General features: G+C 39.6%; 1 pseudogene; it reads right to left on the reverse strand.

Annotated features, from left to right (window-relative positions):
- Positions 1 to 345: 345 nt before the first annotated feature.
- LOC105729132 (large ribosomal subunit protein uL30-like) lies at positions 346 to 1,093 on the reverse strand (annotated as a pseudogene).
- Between the last annotated feature and the right edge of the window lie 23,481 nt (positions 1,094 to 24,574).

The following is a 24,574-nucleotide window of genomic DNA, read 5'->3' on the forward strand; positions in this document are numbered from 1 at the left end:
CTGTTTTCCTTGGGTGGCGTTTGCAAAGGGATTTCCCATCCCCTACTAATTCCACATACTTATCTCAACCAAACAGCTTTGTTTTTGAAACATTTAAGCTCAACTTGATGAAAATATAAAATAAAAATTCCTGTGGCTTTGTTTAAAGCCAGACCATTCACCTTTGTACGGAAAATAAATGTACTAGAAATTTTAACAGCTTTTCAAAATGCCATGTATCTATAGGTAATCTAGTATGACTTTTAAAATGTAAATATATTACTTTGTGAAAGTTTATTTTTTTCAATTGAGAGCAGGTACTGTTTATTAACTGACCAGCTTAGAAAAGTAATCATGGTAGGCACCTTAGTTCATTCTTCTAATAAGCCTGTTGATCTGCTCCTGCCTGTTGCCTGAATCTCCACCTTCTACAAAATGGGTGGTCTTTTTCTTCATTCCACCTCATGGAGAAGATAATTTGAAGGGCCACAGGAAGTTATTTGCTTCTTTGAAATGTTTTCCAGCAGTATAGATCTCATGAATCAGATCCTCCATGCAGATGATGCCATATTTTCCAAGAGATTGAGCAATCAGAGTGTTATCTGTCAAAGCAATTTGCTTCTTTTTTATTTTGCCATAACCACGTTTGTAGAGTAGTTCATTTACTGACTTCAGATTTGGGTACCCCCATGCAATATATGGCTCTACAATCCTCAGCATATTAATCGAAGCCTTGTTGAGCTTCACAAAAATTCCACTGAAGATTTGACGAAGGAGAAGAAGCGGCAACACCTTTCGGATCTTTGGGTTCACACCATTGATACCTCTGATTTTGATGACAAACGCCAATTTGGGTTCTGCAGGTACATAGAAGTTACCAGCTTTTTTTTGCCATCCTTTCCATTCGAATTTCAGCTCTGTACATCTGCCTATATTCCTTGTGAAAGTGCTTTGCTTTTTCATAGATAAGCTTCCTCCTTGCCTTTCGAAGCATCTTTTGGGCAAACTTCTTTCTCAGGCACTTGATCTTCAGTTCTGCGAAATTCCTTCGCTTTTTCTTAAGCGTTTCTGGCACAGCAGGAACCTTCTTCTTCTTCTTTTCTACACCCTCCATGGTTCCAGCTGGAAAAAGAGCTGTGAAAGATTTTTAAACCAACTTCTTTAGTTAGAATATAAAATACAATATTTAGTGACTTATTTAAATACTTATTTACTTTTAAAAGAAGCTGGGTCCTTTCTTTGAAATGACCAATGCAAACCGATATTTAAATACATTTAACTTTCAAGTAGAACGATGTGAAATTTTCTGGTCTTCTGAAGATACTACTGGCTTCCATGAACTGGCAGTGGCTCAGTTCCCATCTTACTTCACACCAGGTGGAGCTTTTTTCCCAAAGGATGTAGCACACTTGGTTTCCATCATGACTGCAATATTTACTGAGTGATTAATATGCCACTGACTCGGAGTATCTCACTTAACCTTACAGGAAATTTCTGAGGTCGGTATTATTACACTGCATAACACAGAGGGAGATATGCAGGCTAAGAAAGGGGAAGGTCACACGGGGGCCACACAGCTGGTCAGTGACAGAACTGAGGTTTGATTCCTGAACTCTTTCTATTTAGTTGTATTGCCTCATGGAATAGGCAGAGGGTTGAATGCAGCAGAAAGGGCAGAGTGAGGAGTCAGGAAGCCTGGGCTTTTACCTTTATTTCAGCCAATGGCTGTGTAACTCTAGGAATGTCATTTTATGTTGATGAGAGGGTTGGACCAAATGCTGCCAAGGCTCCATCAAGCTGATAGATCTGTGATTTAAATGGACATTGCTATATGAAAGCATCCATACTGAAGTCAAGGAGTTCAGTAATGTCTGCTATGTGTATCAGTCAAAATAAAATGCTCCAGTTCTTTGCCTACTTAAAAAATATATTGCATATTACTGAAAATCCAAATAGTTTGCTTATTCATTCTCCTGTTGACAGACATTGAGGTCATTTCCAGTTTGGGCCTATTCTGAATAAAGGTGCTAAGAACATTCTCGTGGAAATATTTTGTGAACATGTACACTCATTTCTCTTGGGTTTATGACTGGTGTGATATCTACTCATTCAATACTTATTTACTGAGCAACTGCTATGTGCCAGGGACTGCTGTTAGCATTAGCAGTAAGATGGCGATTAAGCTGAAAAAAAAATCTGTGCTCATGAGGCTAAAAATCTAATGGGAGAAGCAGGTGATAAACATAATGAAGGAAATGGGGAGAAGAAATGATGTGAGGAAGAGTGAGTAGGTGATGGTGAAGAGGTAGTGAGGAGGGAGCAGAAGGTTGCTATTTGGTCAAGGATGGCTTCTCTAAGATGACATTTGCATTAGTTCATTTTCATACTGCTGATAAAGACATACCTGATACTGGGTAAATTATAAAGAAAAAGATTTAATGGACTCACATTGCCACGTGGCTGAGAGGCTTCGCAATCATGGTGGAAGGCAAAAGGCACATGTTATATGGCAGCTTGCAAGAGAGCCAAACAAAAGGGGTTTCCCCTTATTAAACCGTCAGATTTCATGAGACTTACTCACTGCCATGAGAACAGTATGGAGGAAACTGCCCCTTTGACTCAATTATCTCCTACTGAGTTCCTCCCATGACATGGGAATTATGGGAGCTACAATTCAAGATGAAATCTGGGTGGTGACACAACCAAACCATATCATCATTGAACTGAGACCCCCCAAATAGTGGAAGATCTGGTCTTGCGAAGAGCCCACGGAAGAGCCCTAAGGTGGAGGAAAAAATGTGATACAATATGGTAGAGTATAATCAGTATTTATCAAAGATCCATAGAATTTCAGTCCCAAGAGAGTCCTTAGACACCACCTCGCCTATGCCTTTTCACTTTGCATGTGAGGAAACTTAAGGCCACATTCTTAGTTAATGGTGGGGCCAGGAATAGAACCACGTTTCCTGGGCCCAACTCCCAGCTCTTCTTCTGTTAGCCTGTAACAGCCACCATTTCTGTCTTTCTTGATTGCTTACTCTGTGCCAGACACTGTATTGGGCATGTTACTCCATTTTCTCACATAAGCTTTACGATACCTTATGGTATAAGTGTTATCCCACCCATTGTAATTACAAAACAATGGCTCAGAGAGAGGTTAGTAACTTGTCACTTAAATTACTAAAGAAAAGTTACTTGGAGAAAACAAAGGTGTGGGGAAGTTTAGTCATTTGTCACATTTTAGAAAATGGTAGAAGTTAAATTTGGTCTCAGATCAGTTCACCCCAAAGTCTGGACCTTTAATTGCTGAGCTACACAGTCACGTTAGTGTGTTTCGATGCAGGGGTCCACAACCCTCAGGTCACAGAGCTGGAGAAGATCAGCAGCAAGTGGCCACATGAATGTTACAGCCTGAGCTCTGCTTCCTGTCAGATCAATGGTGGTGTTAGAGTCTCATAGAACCATGAACCTTATTGTGAACTGTCCATGTGAGGATTTAGGTTGTGTGCTCCTTAACTAACGCTAATGTTTGGTGATCTGAGGTGGAACAGTTTCATCGCGAAACTATCACCACCACTGCCACCACCACCACTACCACCACCACCACCCTGCCCTGTGCCAGAAAGGTTGGGGACCACTGTTTTAATGTATTTCTAAACTTGGGAAGTTGTTTTACACATTTTGTATCTTATTAAGTGAAAAAATACATCTAAAAATAATCTTTACTTTTATTATTTTTAAAAGTTGAGTGCTCAGACTGTTGAGTAAAATGACAACTGATTGAACAAGAGAATACAAAGTGCAAAGGGTATTAAAATTGACTTTCAACAATAGGTTTGGGTACTAAATAGTTAAAAGAAGCCATCTGTAAGATATGAATATATTGATTGTGTTTAGTATAGTACACATTATTAATACAGAAGATTGTATTAACCTTGCCACAGCAAATAGGCTAACTTCTAAAATAAATGTTATACATACTGGACAAGAAAAAGAAAATTGTCAAATGACCAAAGTCTGAAAATAGAGTCCAGGTGGGATGGTGATGCTCATTTGAAAGGAATGAGCAGGGGCAAGTTACTTAATTTTCTAAAAGCCACCATGTGCTTACCAAGCTGTACTCCATGTGTTTACTAAGCTATACCCAGCTATATTCCACATGGGATCATTTCTTATTTTCTTAAAAAAAAAAAGCGGATCTTGGTCCACAGGCTCAAATTCCCATTAAACATTATTTTCTCTTCTGCTATAAGAATCAAACTTTTGTGGGTTTTTTGCAGATGTAACTATATTAGTTCTGTCTTGGATAAAAGAATGGGCAGCGGCTAGCCTCTGTAATTTTAAATGATATGATGGTAAAGGATACACAATATGTGTCTTAATGTGTTCCAAGCTCAGACTTTATTCCAGTTGTGTAAAATGTAAAGTATCATAGGCCAAGACTATTAAAAAATTAGGCATAAGCAAATATCCGCACGAATCATGGTATTTCATGCAGCAACAGCACAGGCTCCATTGGGGCTTGGAAGCCGCTGTTCTCATTCTTTCTGGAAATGTCTGTGATAGATCTTTCCAGATTTCCTTGCCAGTTTTTCCACCCACAACTTCCCCTTTCCTTCTTCCTTCCTTTCTGGTGTGTGAAGGCATATTGTTCTAATTTCCTTTGTAATGAATGTAAGACCATACCATATAAAAATTGTTCTTTTAAGAAATGAGGAAAATCAGATTTTTCTCCTAATTCTATTCTTCTGTCTGCTGGCTTTCACTTGAGATTGATTGCATGTTTCATCTGCCATTGAAATGACAGGGTATGTTTGGAAACATACTTTTGCAGATGCTGTCATTCTTTATAGGTTTCTTTGGTGGCATAAAGATAAAGACAACCATAGTGTATATTCTAAAGCTTAAACCTAATGTGTTAGAGGTGAAAGAAACATAACATCGCATTACATCTCTTCTTGGCCCCTAGTATTATTAATTGCCTTATTACACTGCAATATATGTAGGCTATATTTCTCTCAAAGTTATACAAGTAAAGCAGAAAAATATTCAACTAGGTAAAAATAAGACTCCTTTTATTAGACCGTGTACATGGTTTTCTTGCCTTCTATAAATGGCCAGAGTTTCCCATATGTGGCAATAGAGATATAAGCTGACAGCAGGTGTTTCAGGTGTGAGAGAGAAGATGAAAAACAGATCACACTTAATTAATAAAATGAGTTCTTGGCTTTGAAACTTCTCCAACAGGGAGGAAATAGTACAGAATAAATAGGAACATTCTGACACACACAAATAAGGTATACAGTGCTGGCTAAATTCTCATTTCCACCAGTCCTAGGGACTTCCTCGCCTCTGGCTATGATATCTGACACTAATTTGTGTTCACTTAGGAACAATTTAGGGTGAAGTAGCTACAAACTCAGAAGTAGATGATGGTAAGGAGATCTCTAGCAGGCTGTTTGTACAGGCTTGTTTTGGACTTTAAAAATGGGAAATGGTTATCTTGATAGACACAGAAATTCAGTGTGTCTGGAGATGCTTAATAGCATTAGGCTGTTTAAAGTGAGTTAAATAAGAGGTAATAAGATCTTCCCATTTTCCACTCCTCATCTCCACTTTACTCTTCCAGGTGAAGTTTGTTTTTTTTTTTTTTTTTTAACATTGCCTGTTACTTACAATGGAATATGTCGTAAGCATTTCTTTCTTTTCCTCACGCTACCACTTTTGTTTTCAGAATGAGGGACAAACAACAAGCTCAGAATTCAAATACAGGTGACTCTTATGAGAATGTAAATCAAGACGGGAGATGTCCCTTCCCAAGAGGATCTTTAAGTGGTGGGTACAGTGCATAAATAAACTAAAACACAAAATAATGTGCTTCTTAAGAAAAGCCCTATGGGAGCAGCTGGTAAATTTCACATGACACTTAGCTTAAATTGTGCAAAATGCTAAGGTTGTTGGAAATATTTAGTTTAGTTTTTATTTTCTTTCCACAAATGCTGCAAATCATGCATGAATGAAGACATAGAGTATGCATGATGATATTTAAAATGTAAGCAACGTCCACAAGAGGTGGTACTATGGAAATGTGAATCAGTCAAAGTTATTTAGATGCAGACAACAGAAACTGACTCTGGGTCAAAAGAAAATTTGTTGGAAGGTTATGAAGGAACAGGAATACTGGAAAATGAGGTTCAGAACAAGAAAAGAACTGAGTGAACTCCAGAAATCCATGGGGCAGGAACTCTTCTTTGAGATCATCAGAGTGCTGCCACTAGAATGAATGGAGCCTGAGGGGTCAAGTTCCAGGAAAAGGCATCTGAATGGACCACTATGGTCATACCTTCCTTCCACCTCATGGCTCACATGGTTTCTTAATTAATGATCTGACCACATTTTACCCAGTGTAGGAGAGAAGATTTCCTAGTATAAGACAAGAGTGCAATAACCAAAAGTGGGGGGAATGAGTGCTTATCAGCCCAAAGAAATAATTGTCCACTGCACAGTGAAATGTATTATTGATTTTATATTATATTTTTTATAGCTTTTTATTAGTCTGTTCTCACACTGCTAATAAAGACATACCTGAGATGGGGTAATTTATAAAAGAAAGAAGTTTAATGGACTTATAATTCCTTATGGCTTGGGAGGCCTCACAATCATGGCAGAAGGCAAAGGAGAAACAAAGTCACATTTTACGTGGCAGCAGGCAAGAGAGCTTATGCAGGGGAACTCCCATTTATAAATCCATCAGATTTTGTAACTTATTCATTACCACAAGAACAGTAGAGGGGAAACTGACCCCATGATTTAATTATCTCCACCTGGCCCCCCTCTTGATGCATGGGGATTATTACAATTAAAGGTGAGATTTGGGTGGGGACATGGCCGAATCATATCAAGCTGTTAGTTCACAGTTTATGTAATTTGTCAGAAGATGGGGAGTGATGAGGGAGAGAATGAGAAAATACTCTTATCATTGCATATTAGGCAACTCAATGTTGCATAAGTAACCCACATAAGCACTGGTCATAAAATACGCATTCACCCCACTTTTGGTTACTGCATTCTGGTCTTATACTAGGAAATCATTTCTCCTCCACTGGGTAAAATGTGGCAAGATCATTAATTAGGGAGAAACCATGCAAGCCATAAAGTTAAACTATCAAAACTTTGGCCTACTGCACTCCGCAAAGATGTTGAATTCTGGTACAGAGGAAGTATGATTTCATTGAAATTTTGCCCAATGGGGAATCTGTCTTAGCTGGTATCCAATTTTTAAAATTTCTCTCTCCACCCCATGAAGGAGTTAACATAATCTCTCTTCTTGTCACGGAGTGGGACAAAACACAGAGGTAATTGAACCAGAGACCCCTAGTCAACAGAGCCACAGCCTCACAAACTGACAAGATATAAAATTGTATCTAGGGCTGTCTTGCAAAGCATGTGGGAGAGAAGGAAAGCCTTTTAGTAATATTGTTGACAAATATCATGTACTTACAACTGCAGATGTAGAGACTGCTAACTTTGGACAGAAGTATCAAATCCAAGATACTTGGCTGTGAATGTCCCTTAGCAGGCTGTCAAATGACAGGAACAGATGAGACTCAGGAAAACCTGAGCAAAACAACAAAAAACATCCAGAATATTTCATCATGGAGACACTTTGTCTTAGGCAGCTGGACAAGAGTTTTCATGGATTAAGAAACAGGCATTAATTACACTAGTACTCTCTATATACTATTGATAATTTATTGTACTTAATATTGCTTGGACTAAAAGTATAATAAACAGCTTGAGGTATTCATTCTATAGTGGTGGTTCAGTCTGTCCCAAGTTAGCTTTCTGCTATTTTCAGACAATTCCTGGAGGATCAGAGAAGAGCTGGGCAGATCTCCAAATGGATTCAGAGGGCTCGACATTGTAACTTAATGGGGAAGGAGAATATCAGCAGCTGTAACTGCAAAACAGGACATGTTGGAGGATGGCACTGATGTGACACAGAAAGAACAAGATCTATGGAGCCTCTGGGGCTTTGACACAACTGGCTTTAAATCCTGGATTTGCCATTTACTAGCTTTGTGACCTCGGGCAAGTCCCTTAATCTCTTTAAGCCTTATTTTCCTCATCTAAAAAATGGATATGATGAGATAATCCCTATTTTGTGGGGCTGTGTGGAGATCAGGCATATCAGTGGTTGACACAACACATAGTAAGAATTCAATATATCTGAGCTTTTAGTTTTATACAAAGGCAAGATCCTAGTAATTTATAGGTTAAAAAAATGGGAAAGTAAATTTTGGGTAAAAGCTTTGGATGTAGAGCTGGAGGCTGCTTAAATCATTGATAATTCATACCACATACAACATAACAAAACAACTGTAAATGCCTTAACATGGATTCACAGTAAGCACTTTGTGAGCTCTATGACTGATTTGTGTAATTTGCCTGAGACTCCAGTACAATCTTAGGTTGCATCTCTGAAAGCACTATGTCCAGCTTTATAAAGTATTACCTCCATTGTACTTGACTCTCATTAGATGATGTTTCAGACCTGCATTATTAGCAGTTGTGGGGGAAGGACACATTTTAAGAAGATAATTGACCCTCTTGTTCAATTTTGCATTGCTGTAACAAAATACCTGGTACTGGATAATTTGTAAAGAATAGAAACTTATTTTTTTGATGTCTGGAGGTTGGGAGGTCCAAGATCAAGGCATCAGCAGGTTCAGTTGTCTGAAGAGGGCTGCTCTCTGCTTCCAAGATGGCACCTTGACACTTCATCCTCCAGTGGGGAGGAAGACTGTCCTTACATGGCAGAGGTGGAAGTGGAAAAGGAATCAACCCCCTCTGTCAAGTGTTTTTTTTTTAAATTATTATTAATAAGGTTACCTAATCCCATTCATAAGGGAAGGAGCTCTCATGGCCAAATTACCTCTTAAAGGGGGCCAAACCTCTTAATACTATCACACTGAAACACCAAAATTTTAGAGGAGGCACATTCAAACAATAGCACTGACATAATACATTGACAGAATTGGCAGAAGGTCTTACTATTCATGTCAAATGAGAAGTGTTTGAAGGAACTGAGGATTAGTTGGAGTATTTGAGACTAAAAGGAGATTTGATTGCTGTCTTCAAAAGTTGAAGGGTTGATAGTGAAAGAGGGATTTGCCTGGATGTAATTGTTGAAAATAACAAGGAAGCATATTATGGCTCAGAATGAGGATTCTAATAATTAGAGCTGCTATAAGTTCAGATGGTTTTCTCTATAAGCTAGTTGGACTCCTGTCCCTGAAATATTCACATGTAAGTTGTAACACAGTGATATCAGATGCTGAGGACATTTTTGCCTGGAGTTAGAGTTGTTAAGCAGATAACCTTAGTAGGCTATTCCAGCTTTTGAAATCTAAAATTTAATAAACATTCTACTAGGACAGAAATAAAAAATGAGCAGTCTTGAGGCAAGTAGAATCCCTAGTGCTTCCTAAGATGAATGAAAAATTTCTGCAAAAGTGGGTCTGCTTCCACTGCATCTCAGGAACTGGTGTCCTTTGACCAAGGAGGCTATATTTGGCTGTGAAAGGTGTGGCCAAGCAGAGGCTCTAAGGATTGGGTGCTCAAAGTAGAAAAAAGGCTGCAAGAAAGTGGCTGCACTTTTCTCATTGCATCCTGTTGATTGTGAATCATCCTTTGCTATTATTGACTTCTGAAGTCAAGAGCATTCATGATGCTAGGATCAAGTTTCTTGATGATGATTGGGTCAGACTCAGAAAGGACCCTATGCAGTCATTTAGCCTGTTCCCTAGTTTCTTATTTAAACAACCATGAGGCATATCTTGTCTTTAAAGACGATGACAGAAGAACTGGGGAGAGCATCCTCTCTGTGTTCTTAACCATTATTCTATCCTGCCTGGAGAGAAGAAAAAAGAGGGATTAAAGAGCAATGGTCTTCTGGAGATCAGCTCTGGAGACCCTGGCAAACTCCTGTACAAGGATCAGATTCTTCATCTCTCAAATGGGAGCAATAATAGTATTCAATTCATAGGTTAATTATAAGGACTGATAAAGATAATATATAACAAAGAGCTTAGCATAATGCCCAGCACATTGCCAGCCCCCAATGGATGCTACTTATTATAATGAATTTTATTTTTTATTTTTTTTTTATTGCATTTTAGGTTTTGGGGTACATGTGAAGAACATGCAAGATTGTTGCATAGGTGCATACATGGCAGTGTGATTTGCTGCCTTCCTCCCCTTCACCTATATCTGCCATTTCTCCCCATGCTATCTCTCCCCAACTCCCCACCCCCTGCTGTCCCTCCCCTATTTCCCCCCAAAAGACCCCAGTGTATAGTGCTCCCCTCCCTGTGTCCATGTATTCTCATTGTTCAACACCCACCTATGAGTGAGAACATGTGGTGTTCGATTTTGTGTTCTTATGTCAGTTTGCTGAGAATGATGGTTTCCAGGTTCATCCATGTCCCCATAAAGGACACGAACTCATTGCTTTTGATGGCTGCATAACATTCCATGGTGTATATGTGCCACATTTTCCCTGTCCAGTCTATCATCCATGGGCATTTAGGTTGGTTCCAGGTCTTTGCTATTGTAAACTGTGCTGCAATGAACATTCGTGTGCATGTGTCCTTACAGTAGAATGATTTATAATCCTTTGGATAAATACCTAGTAATGGGATTGCTGGGTCAAATGGAATTTCTATTTCTAGGTCCTTGAGGAGTCACCACGCTGTCTTCCACAATGGTTGAACTAATTTACACTCCCACCAACAGTGTAAAAGTGTTCCTATTTTTCCACATCCTCTCCAGCATCTGTTGTCTCCAGATTTTTTAATGATCGCCATTCTAACTGGTGTGAGATGGTATCTCAATGTAGTTTTGATTTGCATTTCTCTAAAGACCAGAGATGATGAGCATTTTTTCATATGTTTTTTGGCCTCATGTATGTCTTCTTTTGTAAAGTATCTGTTCATATCCTTTGCCCACTTTTGAATGGGCTTGTTTGTTTTTTTCTTGTAAATCTGTTTTAGTTATTTGTAAATTCTGGATATCAGCCCTTTGTCAGATGGGTAAGCTGCAAAAATTTTTTCCCATTCTGTTGGTTGCCGATTCACTCTAATCACTGTTTGTTTTGCTGTGCAGAAGCTGTGGAGTTTGATTAGGTCTCTTTTGTCTAGTTTGGCTTTTGTTGCCAATGCTTTTGGTGTTTTGGTCATGAAGTCCTTGCCTAAGCATATGTCCTGAATGGTTTTGCCTAGATTTTCTTCTATGGTTTTTATGGTGTTAGGTCTTATGTTTAAGTCTTTGATCCATCTGGAGTTAATTTTAGTGTAAGGTGTCAGGAACGGGTCCAGTTTCTGCTTTCTGCATATGGCTAGCCAGTTTTCCCAACACCACTTATTAAACAGGGAATCCTTTCCCCATTGCTTGTTGTTGTCAGGTTTGTGAAAGATCGGATGGTTGTAGATTTGTTGTGTTGCCTCCGAGGCCTCTGTTCTATTCCATTGGTCTATATCTCTGTTTTGGTACCAGTAACATGCTGTTTTGATTACTGTAGCCTTGTACAGTTTGATGTCCGGTAGTGTGATGCCTCCTGCTTTGTTCTTTTTGCTTAGAATTGACTTGGGTATGCGGGTTCCCTTTTGGTTCCATATGAAGTTTAAGGTGGTTTTTTCCAGCTCTGTGAAGGTCATTGGTAGCTTGACGGGGATAGCGTTGAATCTGTAAATTACTTTGGGCAGTATGGCCATTTTCACGATATTGATTCTTCCACTTCATGAACATGGAATGTTTCTCCATCTGTTTGTGTCCTCTCTTATTTCGTTGAGCAGTGGTTTGTAGTTCTCCATGAAGAGGTCCTTTACGTTCCTTGTTAGTTGTATTCCTAGGTATTTTATTCTCTTTGTAGCAGTTGTGAATGGCAGTTCGTTCTTGATTTGGCTCTCTTTAAGTCTGTTATTGGTGTATAGGAATGCTTGTAATTTTTGCACATTGATTTTGTATCCTGAGACTATGCTGAAGTTGCTTATCAGTTTCAGGAGATTTTGGGCTGAGACGATGGGGTCTTCTCAATATACAATCATGTCGTCTGCAAATAGAGACAATTTGACTTCCTCCTTTCCTATTTGAATACCATTTATTTCTTTTTCTTGCCTGATTGCTCTGGCTAGAACTTCCAATACTATATTGAATAGGAGTGGTGAGAGAGGGCATCCTTGTCTAGTGCCAGATTTCAAAGGGAATGCTTCCAGTTTTTGCCCATTCAGTATGATATTGGCTGTTGGTTTGTTATAAATAGCTTTTATTATTCTGAGATACGTTCCATCAATACCTAGTTTATTGAGGGTTTTTAGTATAAAGGTTGTTGAATTTTGTCGTAGGCCTTCTCTGCATCAGTTGAGATAATCATGTGGTTTTTGTCTTTGGTTCTGTTTATGTGGTGAATTACATTTATAGACTTGTGTATGTTGAACCAGCCTTGCATCACCGGGATGAATCCTACTGGATCATGGTGGATAAGCTTTTTGATGTGCTGTTGCAATCGGCTTGCCAGTATTTTATTGAAGATTTTTGCATCTATGTTCATCATGAATGTTGGCCTGTAGTTTTCTTTTCTTGTTGAGTCTCTGCCTGGTTTTGGTATCAGGATGATGTTGGTCTCATAAAATGATTTGGGAAGGATTCCCTCTTTTTGGATTATTTGGAATAGTTTCAGAAGGAATGGTACCAGCTCCTCTTTGTATGTTTGGTAGAATTCGGCTGTGAACCCACCTGGACCTGGGTTTTTTTCGGGTGGTAGGCTCTTAATTGCTACCTCGACTTCAGACCTTGTTATTGGTATATACAGGGTTTCGACTTCTTCCTGGTTTAGGCTTGGGAGGAGGCAACTGTCCAGGAATTTATCCATTTCTTCCAGGTTTTCTAGTTTATGTGCATAGAGTTGTTTGTAATAATCTCTGATGATGGTTTGAATTTCTGTGGAATCTGTGGTGATATCCCCTTTATCATTTTTTATTGCATCTATTTGGTTATTCTTTCTTTTCTTTTTTATTAATCTGAATAGTGGTCTATTTTGTTGATCTTTTCAAAAAACCAGCTCCTGGATTTATTGATTTTTTGAAGGTTTTTTTGTTTCTCTGTCTCCTTCAGTTCTGCTCTGATATTAGTTATTTCTTGTCTTCTGCTAGGTTTTGAGTTTTTTTGATCTTGCTCCTCTAGCTCTTTCAATTTTGACGATAGGGTGTCAATGTTAGATCTCTCCTTGCTTCTCATGTGGGCACTTATTGCTATATATTTTCCTCTAGAGACTGCTTTAAATGTGTCCCAGAGATTCTGGTATGTGGTGTCTTCATTCTCGTTGGTTTCGAAGAACATCTTTATTTCTGCCTTCATTTCATTGTTTATCCAGTCAACATTCAAGAGAAAGTTGTTCAGTTTCCATGAAGCTGTGCCGTTCTGGGTTGGTTTCTGAATTCTGAGTTCTACCTTGATTGCACTGTGGTCTGAGAGACTGTTTGCTATGGTTTCTGTTCTTTTGCATTGCTGAGGAGTGATTTTCTTCTGATTATGTGGTCAGTTTTAGAGTAGATATGATGTAGTGTAGAGAAGAATGTATATTCTGTGGATTTGGGGTGGGGAGTTCTGTAATTGTCTATTAGGTTTGCTTGGCCCAGGTCTGAGTTCAAGTCCTGGATATCCTTGTTAATTTTCTGTCTCGTTGATCTGTCTAATATTGACAATGGTGTGTTGAAGTCTCCCACTATTATTGTGTGGGAGTCTAAGTCTCTTTGTAAGTCATTAAGAACTTGCCTTTTGTATCTGGGTGCTCCTGTATTAGGTGCATATATATTTAGGATCGTTAGCTCTTCTTGTTGCATTGATCCTTTTACCATTATGTAATGTCCTTCTTTGTCTCTTTTGATCTTTGTTGCTTTAAAGTCTATTTTATCAGAGATGAGAATTGCAACTCCTGCTTTTTTTGCTCTCCATTTGCTTGGTAAATCTTCCTCCATCCCTTTATTTTGAGCTTTTGTGTATCCTTGCATGTGAGGTGGGTTTCCTGGATACAGCACACTGACGGGTTCTGGCTTTTTATCCAGTTTGCCAGTCTGTGTCTTTTGATTCGGGCATTTAGTCCATTTACGTTTAGGGTTAATATTGTTATGTGTGAATTTGATCCTGACATTTTGATGCTAGCCGGCTGTTTTGCCCATTAGTTGATGCAGATTCTTCATTGTGTTGTTGCTCTTTACCATTCCGTGTGTTTTTGGAGTGGCTGGTACTGGTTGTTCTTTTCTATGTGTAGTGCCTCTTTCAGGAGCTCTTGTAAAGCAGGCCTGGTGGTGATGAAATTTCTGAGTACTTGGTTGTTCGCAAAGGATTTTATTTTTCCATTCACTTATGAAGCTTAGTTTGGCTGGATATGAAATTCTGGGTTGAAAGTTCTTTTCTTTAAGGATGTTGAATATCGGCCCCCACTCTCTTCTGGCTTGTAGTGTTTCTACTGAGAGATCTGCTGTGAGTCTGATGGGCTTCCCTTTGTGGGTAAACTGATGTTCTCTCTGGCTGCCCTTAGCATTTTCTCCTTCATTTCAACCCTGGTGAATCTGACAATTATGTGCCTTGGGGTTGGTCTTCTTGAGGAATATCTTTGTCGTGTTCTCTATATTTCCTGGACTTGAATATTGGCCTGCCTTGTTAGGTTGGGGAAGTTTTCCTGGATAATATCCTGAAGAGTATTTTCCAGCTTGGATTCAGTCTCTTCGTCACATTCAGGTATACCTATCAAACGTAGATTAGGTCTTTTCACATAGTCCCATATTTCTTGTTGACTTTGTTCATTCCTTTTTACCCTGTTTTCTCTAATCTTGCCTTCTCATTTTTTTCATTGAGTTGATCTTCGACCTCTGATATCCTTTCTTCTGCTTGGTCAATTCGGCTGTTGAATCTTGTGCATGCTTCATGAAGTTCTCGTGTTGTGTTTTTCAGCTCTGTCAATTCACTTATATTCCTCTCTAAGTTGTCCATTCTCATTAGCATTGCGTCAAATCTTTTTTCAAGGTTCTTAGTTTCTTTGCATTGGGTTAGAACATGTTCTTTTAGCTCACGGAAGTTTCTTATTACCCACCTTCTGAATCCTGAATCTGTCATTTCATCACACTCATTCTCCATCCAGTCTTGTTCCCTTGCTGGTTAGGAGTTGTGATCCCTTGTAGGAGGAGAGGTGTTCTGGTTTTGGGTGTTTTCGTCCTTTTGGCACTGGTTTCTTCCCATCTTTGTGGATTTATCCACCTGTCATCTTTGTAGTTGCTGACTTTCTGATTGGGTCTCTGAGTGGACGTCCTGTTTGATGTTGATGAAGTTATTTCTGTTTCTTAGTTTTCCTTCTAACAGTCTGGCCCCTCTGCTGTAGGACTGCTGAGGTCCACTCCAGGCCCTGCTTGCTTGGGGATCACCTGCAGCAGCTGCAGAACAGTAAAGGTTGCTACCAGTTTCTTCTTCTGCTTTGTCCCAGAAGGATACCTGCCAAATGTCAGTCTGAGCTCTCCTTTATGAGGTGACTCTTTGGATATACGGGAGTCGGGAGCTGCTTGAGGAGAGAGTCTGTCCTTTACAGTAGCTCAAGTGCTGAGCTGTGAGCTGTTATTAATTCAGAGCTGCTGGGCAGGTACGTTTAAGTCTGCTGCAGCAGAACTCATAAACCCCTTGTTTTTCCCAGGCGTTCTGTCCTGGGGAGTTAGGGCTTTATTTATGAGTTTCCTCTGTGCTGCTGCCTTTTTTTTTTTTTCAGGGCTGCTCTGCCTGGCAAGGAGGCAGCCTAGTCACTGTCTGTCTGCAGAGGCTTCACTGAGCTGCTGTGGGCTCTGCCCAGCTGCTGTGTGAACTTCCCTGCAGTCCTGTTTATATGGGTATAATTAGAACTGCCTCAGCAATGGTGGCCTGCCTCTGTAATGACGGACTCTCTCTGTAATGGCGGGTTGCCTCAGCAATGGCGGACTGCCTCTGTAGTGGTGGAGTGCCTCGGTAATAGTGGATGCCCCTCCCTCACAGAGCTGGACCATCCCAGGTTCAGCTGTGCTTGCTGTGAAACTCTCAACCCAGAGCGTTTCCAGTTGCTGTTGTTTTGTTTTTGTGGGGGTAGGACCAGCTGGGCCTGATCACCTGGCTCCCTGGCTTAGAGTCTTTTGTTTTTTAGTTGAATGGTTGGCTCTCTCCCAGGTGTTCTGGTAACCTGTTGAAAAGGCACCGGGATGTGTGATTTCCTGTGCAGTGACCCACTGCACTGGCTGAAACAGCGGCTCTGAGATTTGTGGCACATTTTTGCCCGGGAATCTCCTGGCCTGGCTCCCTGTTTCAGTCCCCACCTCCTTTTTTTTTTTATCAGATGAATCAGTGACTCTGCCTTCCCGGAGCTTCCCGGAGCTCCCCTTGCTGGCTAAGAGGGGACCCAGTCCCGTTTACTCTGCACCAGGAACTGCTGCGCCGTGGCGCCAGCAAAACAGCTGCTCCAGCCAAAACAGCCGCGCTGGTGACCCTTGGGTCTCCTCTGCCTGGGAATCTCCTGGTCTGTGGGCAATAAAAATCCATCTGGAAATGCAGCATCCACTCACCCTCTGCGCTTTTACTGGGAGCTGCAATCCTGAGCTGTACCTAACCGGCCATCTTGGATCTCTCCTATAATGAGCTTTATATCCATGTTTTCTGCTCTGTCATGGTAGGAGCAACGCAAATGGTGAAAAACATTAATACAATTTCAAATATTATTTTTACTGAGCATCTTTTAATTACCTGGGGGAAAATTAATTCAGAATATGGAAATCTTTATTAAAAATATTTACTGGGATTTCCCCTCTGGGGTCCCCTTCCACACTCTTCTTGGAAGCTTTCTCTCTTCTTCTCCTTTTTTTTGAACTAAATTTTAGTTCATTTCTAGCCCTCTCAGAGCTCTTCAGGTTGTTAACATCCTTGTTAAATTTCAGCACTCTAAATAGTAAAATGATAAGTAAGGTTTACTGGCAGACGTTCCTGGAATGTACTGCCATGTAGATTTGCATATGATAATAATTGAGAAACAGTTAAAAATTATTAAAACTACAATAGTTATAAATAGCTATCCTGATAATTAGTCATGGAAGCCTGAAAGTAAAGTGCCTTAAGAAGTTCACATATCCTTAAACACTTGTTTTATAAGTGGGGAAGGAAAGGACTGGATTTCTTTAATAACTATTGAAAAATTTGTGTCAGAGAGACCTGTCTTTACAAGACTAATGGAAAAGGGGTCCAGCAGATCTGAGTTACATTTTTGGTAAACATTTCTGAGGGTGGGATCCAAGATGACCAAATAGGAACGGCTCTGGGGTGCAGTTCCCAGCAAGAACAATGCAGAGGGTGAGTGCACATTGCATTTCCAAAGAAATTTTCACTGCCCACAGACCAGAAGATTCCTGGGCCAAAAAGTGCCATGAGTTTTCAGTGCAGCGATTTCAGCTGGTGCTGGGTTGGTGCACAGAAACTCACACAAATCTGGGCAGCCATTTCAACTGGCACCTGGAATGCCTGGGAGACAGAGCCATCCATTCAACTGAAAGGGAGGAGGCAGAGACAGGTGATCTGGCTTGGCAGATACCACCCCCACAAAACAAGCAATCTGAAATTCTCTGGATTGAGAGTTTCCCAGGAAGTGCAGTGGGACCCGGGATGGTCCAGCTCAGTGGGGAGAAGGGCGACCATGACTACTGCGGCAGTTCACACAGCAGCTGGGCAGAGCCTGCAGCTCAGCAACACCTCTGCTGGCAGACTGTGATTAGACTACTCCGTTTGGGGCAGGGCATCTATTTAAAAAGGCAGCAGCATGACAGGAACTTATAAATAAAGCCAATCTTCCTAGGACAGAGCACCTGGGAAAAGAGGTGGTTATGACTTCTGCTGCAGTAGACTTAAAGGCACCAGCCCAGCATCTCTGCACAGAACAACAGAGCTCCCAGCACAGCACTTGAACTGCTATAAGGGACAGACTGTCTCCTCAAGCAGTACCCCAACACCTATATACTCAAAGACACACTTCATAAAGGATAGCTCAGGCCAACGTCTGGCAGGTACCCTTCTGGGACAAAGATAACAGAATAAGAAACCAGCAGCATCCCTTACTGTTCTGCAACCTCCGGGGGTGAACCCCAGGCAAGAAGGGTCTGGAGTGTACCTCCAGCAGTCCTACAGCAGAGGGGCCCAACTGTTAGAAGGAAAACTAAACACCTGTAATCCCAGCACTTTGGGAGGCCAAGGCAGGTAGATCATGAGGTCAAGAGATCGAGACCATCCTGGTCAACATGGTGAAACCCTGTCTCTACTAAAAATACAAAAAATTAGCTGGACATGGTGGTGCATGCCTGTAATCCCAGCTACTCAGGAGGCTGAGGCAGGAGAATTGCCTGAACCTAGGAGGCGGAGGTTGTGGTGAGCTGAGATCATGCCATTGCACTCCAGCCTGGGTAACAAGAGCGAAAATCCATCTTTAAAAAAAAAAAAAAGAAGGAAAACTAAGAAAGAAATAACTTCATCATCAAAAAAAGGGATGTCCACTCAGAGACCCCATCCAAAAGTCACCAACTACAAAGACCACAGGTAGATAAAACCATTAAGATAGGAAGAAACCAGCACAAAAACGATGAAACCAGCACAAAAATGATGAAAACACCAAAAGCCAGAACCCATCTCCTCCTCCAAAAGATCACAACTCCTCACCAGCTAGGGATCAAAGATGGATGGAGAATGAATCTGATGAATTGACAGAAACAGGCTTCAGAGGCTGGGCAATAACAAATTTCTCAGAGCTGAAAGAAGATGTCCTAACCCAATGCAAAGAAACTAAGAACCTAGAAAAAAGGTTAGATGAGATGCTAACTAGAATAAACAGCTTAGAGAAGAATATAAATGACTTGATGGAGCTGACAACACAGCACAAGAACTTCGCAAAACATACTTAAGTTTCAATAGCCGAATCGACCAAGCAGAAGAAAGGATATCAGAGATTGAAGATAACTCAATGAAATAAAACAAGAAGGCAAGAACAGAGAAAAAAGAGTGAAAAGAAATGAAGAAAGCCTCCAAGAAATACGGGATTATGTGAAAAGACCTAATCTGTGTTTGATAGGTGTACCTGAATGTGACAGAGAGAATGAATCCAAACTGGAAAACACTCTTCAGGATATTATCCAGGAGAATTTCCCCAACCTAGCAAGTCAGGCTACCATTCAAGTCCAGGAAATAGAGAACACCACAAAGATATTCCTGAAGAAGAGCAACTCCAAGACACATAATTGTCAGATTCACCAGGGTTGAAATGAAGGAAAAAATGCTAAGGGTAGCCAGAGAGAAAGGTTGGATTACCCACAAAGGGAAGCCCATTAGACTCACAATGGATCTTTCTGCAGAAACACTACAAGCCAGAAGAGAGTGGGGGCCAATATTTAACGTCCTTAAAGAAAAGAACTTTCAACCTAGAATTTAATATCCAGTCAAACTAAGCTTCATAAGCAAAGGAGAAAGAAAATCCTTCATGGACAAGCAATTGCTGAGAGAATCTGTCACCACCAGACCTGCCTTACAAGAGCTCCTGAAAGAAGCACTAAACAAGGAAAGGAACAACCAGTACTAGCCACTCCAAAAATGTACCAAATGGTAAAGACCATTGACACAATGCAGAAAATGTATCCAGTAATGGGCAAATCATCCAGCTAGCATCAAAATGGCACAATCAAATTCACACATAACAATATTAACCTTTAATGTAAATGGGCTAAATGCCCCAGTCAAAAGCCACAGACTGGCAAATTGTATAAAAAGTCAAGACCCATCAGTGTCCTGTATTCAGGAAACCCATCTCACATGCAAGGACACACATGGGCTCAAAATTAAGGGATGGAGGAAGATTTATCAAGCAAATGGAGAGCAAAAAGAAGCAGGAGTTGCAATCCTAGTCTCTGATAAAATGGACTTTAAACCAACAGGGATCAAAAGAGACAAAGAAGGATCAAAAGAGATCAAGGATCAAAAGAGACCATTATTACATAAGGGTCAAATGATCAATGCATCAAGAAGAGCTAACGATCCTAAATATATATGCACCCAATACAGGAGCACCCAGGTACATAAAGCAGGTTCTTAACAACCTACAAAGAGACTTAGACTCCCACACAATAATTGTGGGAGACTTTAACACTTCACTGTCAAAATTAGATCAATGAGACAGAAAATTACAAGCATATCCAGGACTTGAACTCAGATCTGGACCAAGAGGACCTAATAGACATCTACAGAAATCTCCACCCCAAATCCACAGAATATACATTCTTCTCTGCACCGCATCACACCTACTCTAAAATTGACCACATAATTGGAAGTAAATAACTCCTCGGCAAATACAAAAGAATGGAAATCATAACAAACAGTCTGTCAGACCATGGGGCAATCAAATTAGAGCTCAGAATTAAGAAATTAACTCAGAACCACACAGCATCTTGGAAACTGAACAACTGGCTCCTGAATGTTGACTGGATAAACAATGAAATGAAGGCAGAAATAAAGATGTTCTTTGAAACCAAGGAGATTGAAGACACAACATACCAGAATCTCTGGGACACATTTAAAGCAGTGTCTGGAGGGAAATTTATAGCAATAAATGCCCACATGAGAAGTGAGAAAAGATCTAAAATCAACACCCTATCATCAAAATTGAAAGAGCTAGAGGAGCAAGATCAAAAAAATTCAAAAGCTAGCAGAAGACAAGAAATAACTAAGAGCAAAACTGAAGGAGGTAGAGACACAAAAAACCCTTCAAAAAAAAAAAATCAATAAATCCAGGAGCTGGTTTTTTGAAAAGATCTACAAAATAGACCACTATTCAGATTAATAAAAAAGAAAAGGGAGAAGAATCAAACAGATGCAATAAAGGGGATATCACCACTGACTCCACAGAAATACAAACTACAATGAGAGATTACTACAAACAACACTATGCACATAAACCAGTAAACCTGGAAGAAATGGATAAATTTCTGGATACTTGCACCCTCCCAAGCCTAAACCAGGAATAAGTTGAAACTTGAATAGACCAATAACAAGGGCTGAAGTTGAGGCAGCAATCAGTAGCCTACCAATCAAAAAAAGTCCAGGTCCAGATGGCTTCACAGCTGATGTCTATCATATGTATAAAGAGAAGCTGGTACCATTCCTTCTGAAACTATTCCAAACAATACAAAAAGAGGGAATCCTTCCCAAATCATTTCATGAGACCAACATCATCCTGATACCAAACCCTGACAGAGACTCAACCAAAAAAAGAAAACTTGAGGCTAATATCCATGATGAACATAGATGCAAAAATCTTCAATAAAATACTGGCAAGCCGATTGCAACAGCACATCAAAAAGCTTATCCATCACGATCAAGGAGGCGTTATTCCAGGGAAGCAAGGCTGGTTCAACATACGCAAGTCTATAAACGTAATTCGCCACATAAACAGAACCAAAGACAAAAACCACATGATTATTTCAATAGATTCAGAGAAAGCCTTCAACAAAATTCAACAGCCCTTTATGCTAAAAACTCTCAATCAACTAGATATCGCAGGAAATTATCTCAAAACAATAAAAGCTATTTATGACAAACCTACAGCCAATATCATACTGAATGGGCAAAAACTGGAAGCATTCCCTTTGAAATCTGGCACTAGACAAGGATGCCCTCTCTCACCACTCCTATTCAATATAGTAAGAAGACATATATGAGGACAAGAAACATATGAAAAAATGCTCATCATCTCTGATTATTAGAGAAATGCAAATCAAAACCACATTGAGATACCACCCCACAGCAGTTAGAATGGTGATCATTAAAAAATCTGAAGACAACAGACGCTGGAGAGGATGTGGAGAGATAGGAACACTTTTACACTGTTGGTGGGAGTGTAAACTAGTTCAAGCATTGCGGAAGACAGTGTGGTACTTCTTCAAGGACCTAGAAATAGAAATTCCATTTGACCCAGCAATTCCATTACTGAGTTTATATCCAAAGGATTATAAATCATTCTGTTATAAAGACACATGCACAGGTATGTTCATTGCAGCACTGTTTACAATAGCAAAGACTTGTTACCAACCCAAATGCCCATAGATGATAGACTGGACAAGGAAAATATGGTACATATACACCATGGAATACCATGCGGCCATACAAAACGATGAGTTTGTGTCCTTTGTAGGGATAGAGATGAACCTGGAAACCATCATTCTCAGCAAACTGACACAAGAACAGAAAGTCAAACACTGCATGTTCTCACTCATAGGTGGGTGATGAACAATGAGAATACATGGGCACAGGGAGGGGAGCATCACACACTGGGGTCTGTTGTGGGTGGCCAAGGGAGAAACAGCAGGAGGGTGGGGAGGTCAGGGAGGGATAACATGGGGAGAAATGCCAGATGTAGGTGATGGGGGGATGGAGGCAGCAAACCACATTGCCATGTGTGTACCTATGCAAGAATCCTGCATGATGTGCACATGTACCCCAGAACCTAAAGTACAGTTAAAAAAAAAAACAAAAATTTCTTACTTTCTCTCAATAATATAAATTACTTCTTGTAAATGTCATAAAGTAACTGTTCTCCAGCCCTTAATTCATTATGTACTTAATTATTATAAAAAACATATTTTACAACCAAATGGAAATTTCAAGAATTGTCATAGATTACATGATGATTATTATAATACTGTAATTTCTAACTTACACCAAAAAAGAATAAAATAATACTCATGCCTAATTGAAACTCATCTATAATCAAGCAATATGAGGAATTAAATACAAAAAAGACTGTATTATAAAATTTCATGCCCCAAATTACTTTGTGCAGGTCATTAATATTTATAACTAAACTCTCCTTTGATGTGCATTAATAATGTACCTTGGGATTACACAAAGAATAATTCATAAATATTCTGGAAATGGGGAAAAGGCTATAATTAAATCACAGTAATTAACATGGATATTGGATTATGATTTGAATGAATCACAAATTCTTACTATGTAGGTTGATATGTTGATTTTTCCATGAGATTCAGAAGGTTGAGATTCAGCACATAGAAAGTAGAGATGTATGAAAGTAACTTTCTACAAAAAGAGTTTTCCTAGAGTCTGTGCTCACAGTTCATATGAACTTGTAAACATGAACTAGTCACTGAGAAACTACATTAGGCAACAAAATTATATATTCATTTATTAAAGATTTTTAATATTCAGGTTGTCTGTTGCAGTGCATAATGTTAATTTATTAATTCAACCAAGTTTCACTGCTGTTATGCTTTTTAACTGATTTTTTAAATGTAAATTTAAAAACCACTATTGCCTTGTCTATTAAGAAATTGAAATAACTTATTTTAATATTTAATCCTTATGATGTTTGGCATTCCTTTAATCTTCAGGCAGAGCAGTTTTGTCAAGATCAACTTTATTAATAATTTAGGTTTTCTTCTAGACTTGAAAACCTTCATTGTGTGCTGCTGCTATAGAAGCTGTATCAAACCACTGGGCTCCCATGAAAGTGTATTATCAACATTCAAACTGTAAATGTGAGCTGGAATTTTAGTATAGAGATGTTAATTGTTGTCTTTTCTGTGACATATTTATACTTATACAGATTAGGCAATTTATCACTATTGGTTTAGGTGGTTCCCAGATCATCTTTTTCTTCTTTTTCCTGCTTCAGAGAATGTCAATAGCATCTGCCCCAGTCACATGATTCTGATGCCTTGACTCCTTCCTTACTGCCAGTCACATGCCTAGTACGTCTATGATCTCACTTTCTCTGGAAAACATCAATTTCTTTCCATCTTCCCTATCACTGCCTTAATTTGAATCACCATGATCTCAGGATTTCAGCAATGGTCTTCCTTTCTCTAGTGCCGATATCTTCCAATTCATTCTCCTCGTGGTAGCTGAAGGAATCTTTCTGAAATACAAGCCTGATCACAGTGTTCCATCTACTCCTTTTCAATTTTGAGTATCTTCAACATCCTGTTGATGGTTTAACCCTTATTCTGATCACATAGTACCTTAGCCATTTCACCTGAAATGAGTATTTCCTCCACTCCAATTCACCATTCTCTCTACTGCTCCAACTTCAAAATCATAAGTTCATACATTTCATTCCCTGAACAAGATGTCCTATATTTTTAGTTTATTTCCTCAATTATTCATGAAAACAATTCTTTGAAGACACTGAATGCTTTAATCAATATTCTATTCTTCCGCCCTCTCTTGTCTTCACTTTTCTTCCTTATACACTTTGAATCCATTAAAATAACTATACAATTTGTTATATAAATGAGTAATTATGATTGTACTCTGGGAAATCCACACCCCTGTAAGGTCTAGCCTTCCATCTTCTCCAGGCATATGCCCATACATCCAAATGTTGCACAGAGAAGTCATAAGGCAGGCAGGTTGGAGTAAACATAAATTTGTGATCACCACCTGCCTGAATGTTTTTCCTCCTCCAAAAATTGTTTAGAGACAATCT

The sequence above is a fragment of the Aotus nancymaae genome, unplaced genomic scaffold (genome assembly GCF_030222135.1).
Source record: "Aotus nancymaae isolate 86718 unplaced genomic scaffold, 86718_ANA_hifiasm-v0.15.2.pri h1tg000016l, whole genome shotgun sequence".
NCBI classification, from domain to species: Eukaryota; Metazoa; Chordata; class Mammalia; order Primates; family Aotidae; genus Aotus; species Aotus nancymaae.